Source organism: Podarcis muralis, chromosome 5 (genome assembly GCF_964188315.1).
Source record: "Podarcis muralis chromosome 5, rPodMur119.hap1.1, whole genome shotgun sequence".
In the NCBI taxonomy this organism is placed as follows: Eukaryota; Metazoa; Chordata; class Lepidosauria; order Squamata; family Lacertidae; genus Podarcis; species Podarcis muralis.
The window spans coordinates 84,107,863-84,118,514 of NC_135659.1; positions in this window are offsets into that span (position 1 = coordinate 84,107,863).

Here is a 10,652-nt window from a genome sequence, read left to right on the forward strand (position 1 = left end):
GAGCCTGTGGAAATCTGCACCTAAGTAAATCTCATGTGGTCTGTTGGTGCACAGGATTGCAGATTCAGTTGGACTGGGGCCAGCGTGTAGAGGCTGAATTTGCAAGAGGAACTTAAAAACAGGCTAAACATACTTCCATCTTAGGGGAGATGAATGGCAGTCAGTGACGTGATGACTGAATCTATAGTTTAAAATGCATTTTATTCTAACACCTAAGGAAGGAGTGATGTCAACATGATATATTGGTCCAAATAAAGTGACATACTCCCCGTGAACAGAAAGTTGTCTCAGCAAGACAGAGCACAAACTAAGTAGGCACATCCGATCGGGCCTCTCGCCATCTCAATACTTTGCCAAATTGCCTTTGATTTATTGTACTTATGACTTATAAAAGCATGTAAAATTATTTCCGCATGGTTTTTTGGGGAAGAGGGCGTAGCCCACAAATAACACCAGTGAAGGGTTTATCATGAAAGCAGAGTGGTTTGAGTTGGTCTCATCAAAATTCTGATTTAGAGGCTTTAGAAACAAAACAAAACAAAAACCCTGGAAAAGAGGAGACTGAGAGGAGATACGGTAGCAGTCTCTCAAGGGCTGTCACATGGAAGATGGAGCAAGCTTGTTTTCTCCTGCTCTGGAGGGTAGGACTCGAACCCATGGCTTCAAGTTACAAGAAAGGAGATTCCGACTAAACATCAGGAAGAACTTGCTAAGAGTACGAGTTATTTGACAGTGGAATAGTCTCCTTTGGGAGGTTGTAGACTCTCCTTCCTTGGAGGTTTTTAAGTGGAGGTTGGGTGGTCATCTGTCATGGGTGCTTGAGTTGAGATTCCTGCATTGCAGGGGGTTGGACTAGATGTCCCTCAGGGTCCCTTCCAACTCTACAATTCTATGATTCTACAAAATCCTGATGATACAGCTGATGATCCTGATGATATAAGGCACTCAAGGCTCCTCCAGAAGACCTGTTTATTGAGCATTCATCCTGATTTGCTAGCACAAAACTTATGCAGAGGTTAGACGATGTCCTGCATGAAAAGTTTATTGTGGGAACGAGTTCTCAGTGCAGGAGGAAAGAGAGACAAATCCTTACTTTCAATTTATTTAGTTTTTTTGAAAATTCTCTCAGAATACACCCACCCACACCCACACCCCACTCAAAGCTTATACAGTGGTACCTTGGGTTACATATGCTTCAGGTTACAGACTCCGCTAACCCAGAAATAGTGCTTCAGGTTAAGAACTTTGCTTCAGGATGAAAACAGAAATCATGCTCCGGCGGCGCAGCAGCAGCAGGAGACCCCATTAACTAAAGTGGTGCTTCAGGTTAAGAACAGTTTCAGGTTAAGTACACACCTCTGGAACGAATTAAATACTTAACCCGAGGTACCACTGTATGTGACATAGCAGCATACTGGCAGTCAATGCGGACCCCTGATCAAAACAAGTGCTTTGACCTTGCCCTCTCTGCGAGGATTTAATTCAGGCTTTGGGGCAGGTATATATCCTGAAATCGCTAGCCTGTGTACTTGCAGCATAGTGATCAACAACTTGTTCATTGGGAGGCCATTGGAGTACTGCAACATAGCTCAAATATTCACAGCAGTCATGCACTTTTTCAAAAAAGCACCAAATCTACACTACTTTATTGACTAATACATATCCATGATTTTCAGGTACTGGGGCTTGTTGTCCTGAACATGTGTGAGCATGCACAGCAGATTGAGCATGGTTTAATACACAGTGGCTCATAACAATTATTTGATTTTTTAAAAAAAATATATCAAAGCACCAAGTTCCCAGCATTTGTGGACGAATACCATGTGACTATTTTCAGATGCTGAGACCCTGTATGCATGTGCAACCAATTGAAATAATGTTTCTACTGGAGCGTAATATAACACACGCATGACTTTTATATGAAACATGATATGACCACAGTTCATGAAACCATTTCAAGAGACCAAAGAGCTCTGAATGATCGTCATTCTTAGAGCATTGTGTTAATATAATAAGTAAACGCCCATGCACAAACAGTTGAAACGATAAGTCTGTGCTGCACAGGTTCATAGGTACCAGGAAGAAACAAGCATCTGGGCTGAACAAGGTTGTCTTGGGTTACCAGGCTTCATGGCTGGAGCATTCTCTGTCAAAAAGAGCACACAGCACCATGCACAGAAGATTCGCCTTTGCTCTGACGGCACTTCTGACATCCTTTCATACAGCCACAAGAGAGCAGCTCATCGCAAGTCTGGCGAGCTTCAGGAAGTGTCGTCCAGAGGGGCTTTTACAGAGGTCCATGATGCTGCTCCTCAACTGAACGGACACTGATGTGGAGAAGGCTGGAAGGAAGCTATTTGCAAAGAGTAGCACTGCGTGTCATACCATGCTCAATTTGCTGTGCATCTGTAGATATGTGCAAGATCAGCTGCCCCAAGATCTGAAAATGATAACTATGTGTATAACCATCCACAAACAGTGTAGATTTTGTGTTTTTTCTGGAAAAGAGGCCCAATTGCTCAGCTATGCAGCTGCACCATTGGTTCTACTTTGATTTAAGAGAATTGAGCTTTGAAAGGGACACCAGAAGTCATCTAGTCCAGCCCCTGGCGCAGTACAGGCTCTATAATGCAGGATGCGACTACAGAATCTCTGACTGATGGTTGCCCAACTTCTGCTTAGATGCCACCAGCAAAGAAAGGTGTATCTCTGAAGCAGTCTGTTCTGCTGCCCAAGAGCTCTGACCATTAGGGAGTTTCTTCTAATGCTCAGCATCTGCTTCTGTGCAATTTCCATCCATTGCTTCTAGCCCTGCCTTGTGGGGGAAACAGAGAACATATCTGCCCCTTATTCAGCTGCATGTCTGAGGCTCCCATAGATGTTCTAGCTAACAGGGTATAGGGTGTGTCACTGCAATACCATATTTCCCTATTAGTTTCATTGTACATAAAATGAGTGACTGAAAGGAGCTGCAATTGAGTGGGGGAAAAGAACAGAGGACTAGAATGAGGGAGATACATCACACCAGGTAGGAAGAATCGTCTTCTTCCTATCCTCTTCAGCAACTCAGCTGCTGGTCACTTGGCCCAGTTTTGTAGGTGCTGGTGTTAATACTAATATTAATACTGTTAATACTAATATTAAAAATCAGCACCTTTTTTGAGCTGTGCTATGGTAACAGACATGAAGAATCGTTCAGAAAAATAATTATACACCACTGCCAACAACAATATGGGCTTTTCTGTGGTTACTTTGTGCTTTAGAGGACACCAGCCAGTTTGAGAAAACATGAGAATAATAACAAACCAGGGAGGGGGTCTGAAGTCGTGTGGGTGGACCAGAGATTGTCCTCTCCTCCCCCCCCCACCTCTTTTAAAAGATGCAGAGAAAGGGGTCGACTTCTTTATTGGGAAGTAACAGTTCTGTATCTGAACTTTCCCCAGGCAAAGTAAAATATTTTGCTTATACAAAATTTTCATAAACATTTCCTGGGATGTGTAGGGGGGGGCGCATGACGAAGGATGTGCATTAGGAGTAAGCTAAACAGGATGGTATAAACACAAGAATAGCTTGTAATAGGAGAATAAATGATCTGCCCTTGCCACTTCTGGAAGTTAGCTTGCAGAAATACAACCCTGCTGATACTTTGAGAGCCGGTGTGGTCCTTCTGCAAGACACCTTCCATGGAAACGAACAGCCGGCCCCACCATCGGGGAGCTGGTCTGTCTAGTTCAGTATTCTCTGCGTTGGCAGAAGCTCTTCAAGATTTCAGACAGTCTCCCCCAAGGATTGGACCTGGGACCTTCTGCATTGGAGTTGTCGTCCAAAACTTTTGGAAAGCACAAGGTTGGCAAAGGCTGACTGATTCCATACTAAATGTGTGAGTGTCTCTAAGGTGCCACAAGTCTCCTTTGCTTTCAGAATGGAGGCAGTCACCATCTACAGTTCTTATAAGAATTCTATTAATGACAATAGTATTTTTCCACATGGAAAGAGCAGGCAGGTCTCTGCTTCAAGAGGCTCCCAGTCTAATAATAATAATAATAATAATAATAATAATAATAATAATAATAATATATTATTTATACCCCGGCCATCTGGCTGGGTTTCCCCAACCACTCTGGGTGGCTTCCAACAGAATATTAAAATACAAAAACCTATTAAACATTAAAAGCTTCCCAGAACAGGGCTGTCTAGTAAAGAGTGTGAGAGAAAACAAAGGGAGGAGAAGGAAAGGGGGATGGGAAGTCATAGAGACATAGAGAATGTGGGCTGCCAAACATCTGGGTCTTCCCGGACATATCCAGGAATTGGGCTGTCAAAATGGTATTTGGGTGGATTTTTCCTGAATCGGCAAAATGTCTGGGGAAACTTGAATGTATGGCAATTAGGGTGATTTTTAAAATTAAAAAATGTTTTTAAAATCCCCCCTAAGCCCCAAAACTTTTTTTTTTTAAGGGGGGGGGGGAGATGTTCCCAAAAGAAGCTCTACAACTTTCCAAAAAGGAGGGGAAAAAAGGCTCAACAATTTTGACCAAAAAAAGTACAAAAAGCTCATTTTTGGGAATATGGCAACCCTGTTGTTGTTTAGTCATGTCCGAATCTTTGTGACCCCATGGAGCAGAGCGCGCCAGGCACTCCTGTCTTCATGGCAACCCTAGCTGCACTAAAAGCTTCATGGAATCATAGAACTGTAGAGTTGAAAGGAAAGTCTTATTTTAAGTCTCTTGGTGAGAAAGAAAGCCTCTTGAATGTTATCAAAGAAGAGGGTACAGATTTGGATGAAGATTTGCCTGCACTGATTTATATGTATGGGTGCAAATCTAGAAATAATGGCTGTGATTTCAAAAAAAGGAATGTAGCACATCTCACCATAGTGGGGAAGACTGTGACCAGGTGACCTGCCCAGGTGCTCACCATTGATGGGCAACTTCAAGGCCCCTCCTGCTCTCCCTTCTTAAGGTCTTTATTTACTTATTTCTAAACCAGACTTGGACAGAACAGTCCTTCAACTAGAGGATGCCTTCAGAGAGCCATTTTCTGTCAAATGGGACACATGGGCATATCACACTGCCCCCAGATCCCTTGTAAATACTAGATTATCACTTTTGTAAGAAGTTACCAGTCTGTAACTTCATAGGAGGAATCAACCATTTGAGTACCCCTTTTTGAAAGGCTACTTCCTCTACACAGTAGTTAACTGATGCTGTGTTTTCTGTCTGTGGCTAGGTGTTAAATTAATTCTTGCTGTGGGAATGTTGACCGAAGGGGAGAGAAGCAGCAGCTGTGGAATCCATTCTCAATCTAATAACACTGCGGTGGCATCTTCAATTAAAGCAAAGCAAGCCCCATTCCACCTAACCAGAGGAGTCAATTTCCATTTTAAGTGTAAACAGGAATATCTCCTGTGCCTATTTCACTGGTGCCCCCCTCCTCCCTCCCTGGGGACTATATGTGTTGCTGTTTGTGCTTTCCTTAGCTGTTGGAAGTTTTTTTATGCAGATCTACAGCAACATCACAAGATGGTGTATTTTAGTTTAGCACATATGTTCTGAAGAGCCACAGTGGGTCTGGATTGAGATACAAGAACGTGTGTGTGTGTGTGTGTGTGTGTGTGTGTGTGTGTTTAAAGTAAAAACTTTTTCCACTCTCTTGATAACAGCCCCAGAAATGAATGATTGAGAAACAGTTTGTTGGTTCTACAGAACAATTTAGAACAAAGGGATGAGCAGAGGGGAGAAATTCCTGGAGTTTCTTTACAAGATTTGCTCCAATATGAAGGGGTCAAGCAGAGGGCTTCTGAGTGCTTCAGTAATGGTGTTTACACCGATGCTTCCACCATAAACAAGTAAAGTTTCAGGGGCAGATACATATCCTTAAACACTTGGAGACATGGACCAGAGATTCCCAATGGACTGTGCTTCTTCACAGCCAGTCCTCTCTGTGTTTATGTGCATGCTTTTAGATTGAATCTGATTGTTCTTAGTTTGACTGTTTTAATCTGGAATTTAATCTCCCTTCAATTTAATCTTTAAATTAATTTAATCTGGAATTTAAGCTCCCCCTGGAGCTATGTCTGCCACCTTCCTTACTGGTCTTCAGGTGTCAATTTGAGACATTTTTATCTATTCAGACTTTTGTAGCTTGGTGATGGTATGTTTAATCCTCAGCAACAATATTTAGATCTGTTGTGCTAATGAACTGTTGGTATTTCTTCTTAACGTGATGGGCTGGATCCAGCGCTGTGTGAGAACCCCAATCTGCGGGGTTGGGGGCTGCAGGGGGAAGGAGAGGAGGGTTATGTTGTACCAACAGAAGTCTGTGATGCAAGCAGAATGGCAGTTGATGGATACAGCCTATGTTTTTACTGTTTGTGTTAAGATGTTCATGTGATTGCTGAACATTACACCGAGGTCCTTCAGAGCAAAGGCAATTTATAAATATCTCAAATAAAACAAGCAAACGATCTTGTACGCTGCCCTGGGAGACTTACACTGAAGGGCTATTTATAAACTTTACTAAATTAGCAAATAAATGATCTGTGCCCCCAATGCATGTTCACTGCAGGAAACAGCGCTGATGTAACACTGGTGTAGCCACGGTAAATGCAATTGCCATGTAAAAACAGGAAGTGGCTTTTGAGTTTGTACATTTAGTCGCTTGCCTGTAAACAGAAGATAAAGCCAATTATTTTCCTTTCAGGAAGTATATAGATGAGAAAATCTGCATGGCCCAATCTCTCTCCCACGATATTCAGTGTAAATGCAAAATCATGGAAGCACCAGCATTTCCTGTATTTTGTGATTCAAATGAAAAACTTACCTTTGGCTTAGCATGCTTCTACTTTTTATCCTGAATAGCCAGTATTCACAACCGATGTATTCCAGGCTAGAAGGCATTTTTAGATCATGTTTCCATTGCAGCAACATCATGATTGGGGTTGGTTGTGCAGAAATGAGTTCCTCTGTATCTGAAACAGAGATGTTGCAGGAACATTGTATCTTCCAGCTAGAACGGGTCCCTGCCAGTGAAAGTACTGCAGGAGGGGAGAGAGCCCCTGTCTTGCTTGCAGGTTTCCTGCAGGCATCTGGTTGGCTACTGTGAGAACAGAATGCTGGACTAGAGGATCCAACAGCCTCTTCTTATGTTCTTATGTAAAAAACAACCTGTTGAACTTAAGTCCTACCCAGACATTTCATCTCCTTGGCTAGGAAGGCAAGGAAGCAGAAGAACTACATGCAACGTCCATCTTCTTCTTCTTTGGCGATCACTCGTAGCCGAGTAAGATTGTCTTCCATAAACACGATTTTAACAGGGACTCTGTAAGTGACTGTGGAGGCCAATCCTGGATCCACACGTCCTTCCACAGTGGGGACATAGGTTTCCAAGCGGGAGTTGATCACGGTGAAGGTTTGCCAAGCGTGCCTTCCTCTTTGCACGTTTCTCCCTTTTGTCCTGCGTTTGAGTGTCTTCAAAGCCCATGACACCTTTGGTAAAGGATGTTCTCCAATTGGAGTGCTCACAGGCCAGTGTTTCCCAGTTGTCGGTGTTTATACTACATTTTTTAAGATTTGCCTTGAGAGAGTCTTTGAACCTCTTTTGTTGACCACCAGCACTGCGCTTTCCATTTTTAAGTTCGGAATAGAGTAGTTGCTTTGGAAGACGATCATCAGGCATCTGCACAACATGACCAGTCCAACGAAGTTGATGTTGAAGAATTATTGCTTCGACACTGGTGATCTTTGCTTCTTCCAGTATTGCTAATGTGGCCCTATTGTTTATGAAGTTGCTTTCTACCACATCAGATTTTATGTCAATCTAGATCAGTATTGCCTACATGGTGGCCTGGTTCATATCTCACTTTAAACCATAGTTAAGTGATACCTCCTGCTGTGTTATGGGAGCTAAGGCATGGTTTGGCATAGTGTTGTGTCCAAACCTGGGTTTGTGGCTCTCCAAACCATGTGCTGCAAGCAAGTTTTGTTCTTGACTTACCACTCAGGGTTTGTTTAGGGGAAACAAACCACAAGCTTCAGATGTAACACTAACCATGGCTTAGGTCCCGGCAGCATGGCAGCAGCAGGAATGGAGCAGGAGCAAAGCACCCACTGTTTTAGCCCCATGTACCAATACATTGCACATTCAAGTTTGGACCACAATTAAGTTTAACCATGGTTTAAAGTGACATGTGAACCTGTCCAATGACTGGCACTTTAAGCAAAGTGGAGATGTCAAGGATTGGGACATTCTGCATGGGTTCAGCCATCAAGCTATCCATGGTCCCATCTCCAAAGACTGCCATCTTCAAGACTTTGCCACAAACAACTTTCACAATAACTTGATAGATTAACAAATTTTAAATCCTAATAAAAATGACAGGCCATACACACACACGTTTAGAGATGGTATGAAAAGTGTTCTAAGACCAGAACTGTTCGAAGATGCGTGAGAAAACACAGTTTAAAAGCCAATGTGACAGAATTATAACAAGGGGATGCAAAAGGGGTGAAATTTTATTTGGTATAACCTATAGGGGGGTTTTATTGCTGAGCCAAGAGTGTTATAAATCAGCCCCTCTGTAAATGCAGTAAAACAATTGTTTAGTCTGCATGATTCATACCCCAAACTTCAGTATTCTGTGTTTTGATCTTATTGCCGCAATAAACTGTCTAGACAGCAATTAACAATCTGCTTTTCCTTCAGATGTTTGGAGTGCTATTGTGGTTTGAGGAGAGCACAGAATTAGCAGGCCATTCTTCCTCCCTATGCCTATTGATTATCAGGTTGAATATTTGGAACAGCTAGCCCTCTCCTAGGGCTCTTCTTAAAGTGGGATCATATAGGAAGGGAAAGGCAGATAATACAGTTTCCAAATTGTGCTCTGAAAACCAAGCCTTATGAGGAATGGTTGAAGGCAGTGGCGTAGCGTGGGGGGTGCAGGGGGGGCCGGCCGCACCGGGCGCAACATCTGGGGTTAGGGCAAATCCACGGGTTAGGGGGCGCAAATTACTTACCTTGCCCCGGGTGCTGACAACCCACGCTACGCCACTGGTTGAAGGAGCTGCGTATGTTTAGCCTGGAAGAAAGGAGACCAAGAGGAGATATGATATCCATCTTCAAATATCTTAAGGGCTGTCACATGGAAGAGGGAGCATGCTTGTTTTCTCCTGTTCTGGAGGGTAGGACTTGAACCAATGGCTTCAAGTTACAAGAAAGGAGATTCCGACTAAACATTGGGAAAAGACTTTGTAACAGTAAGTGCTGTTCAGCAGTGGAATGGACTTCTTTGGGAGGTTGTGGACTTCCCTTCCTTGGAGGTTTTTAAGCAGATGTTGGATGGCCATCTGTCATGGATGCTTTAGTTGAGATTCCTGCATTGCAGGGGGTTGGACTAGATGACCCAACTGTCCCTTTCAACTCTAAGATTCTATGATTCTATGATATTCTCTCTCTCTCTCTCTCTCTCTCTCTCTCTCTCTCTGTGTGTGTGTGTGTGTGTGTGTGTGTAGATAAGAACTCTGCCTTAGATTTTTATTTGAAAACTTTTCCAACTGTGACTGAGGCATAAATGCTATCACATCCAGTCTAATGCTTTGAATGGCTTGTGTGCCCTAAAAATTAAAATTTGTATTGAAACTTCCAAGATGAAAGCCACACTCTTTAAAGCATTGTTTGTGGATGTTCTCAGACCACAAAAGCTAATTTGAAAGGAGAGCCACAAGGTTAGCAGGTTTAAAATTTGATTTGGCTGACTTTGTGTATCTTTGTCAATCTGTTTACAGAAAGAATCTGTGTGATTCATTTCTTCTTCCTCACCCATCACCCATTTCTTTGAAAAGGAATATCTTTTCTTGTGGGCGGAAAAAAAAAATCAATGCAGGCTGCAATAGCGGCAGCAGAGACGCACATCTCTGAATGCCCAGCTTCTTCAGCTTTAGGGGACAGTGAGTTGTGGTTCAACCGTAAGTGACTCTGTTTTGGAGTACATGAGGTCAGGGTCACCAACCTTTTTGGAACCAGTGGGCACGTTTTAAATTTTGAGAGCATGCTGGGGGCACCTGTCACAAAAATGGCTGCCATAGAATGGGCATGACATAACACAAAATAGCTGCCATGGGGAGCATGGCATAACGTAAAATTAGAAGAACAATTATCTCTAACAACCTTTTGCTTACCATAGTCAGTCAGTTGTGTCCTGTTGGCCCTGCTTATGAAGTTCACACCCAGACCCTGTCGTTGCTGCTGTCTAATAATACCAGGAATAGTTCCTCAGTATCAGGGGAAATGTACAAGGTAGCACTTCCTCCATCATTTCGCTGATGAAAATAGATACGTCCTATTCCATAATAATAGGCAGTGGAAGACAGGAGTGCCTGGCGTGCTATGGTCCATGGGGTCACAAAGAGTCGGACACGACTAAACGACTAAACCACAACATTCCATAATAATGTTATTATAACTGCCCCACTCTTACCATTCTAGGCAGCTTCCAACATAATAAAACATTAAACAGTAAAAAAAGAAAAGCCTTCTTCTAAAGGTTGCGTAGTTACTTATCTCCTTGGCTCAGGGGTCACTTAACTTCAAACCCTCCAATAAAAATAGGGACATCCTACCAAAGACTCCAGCCATTTCGCTGATGAAAATAGGGA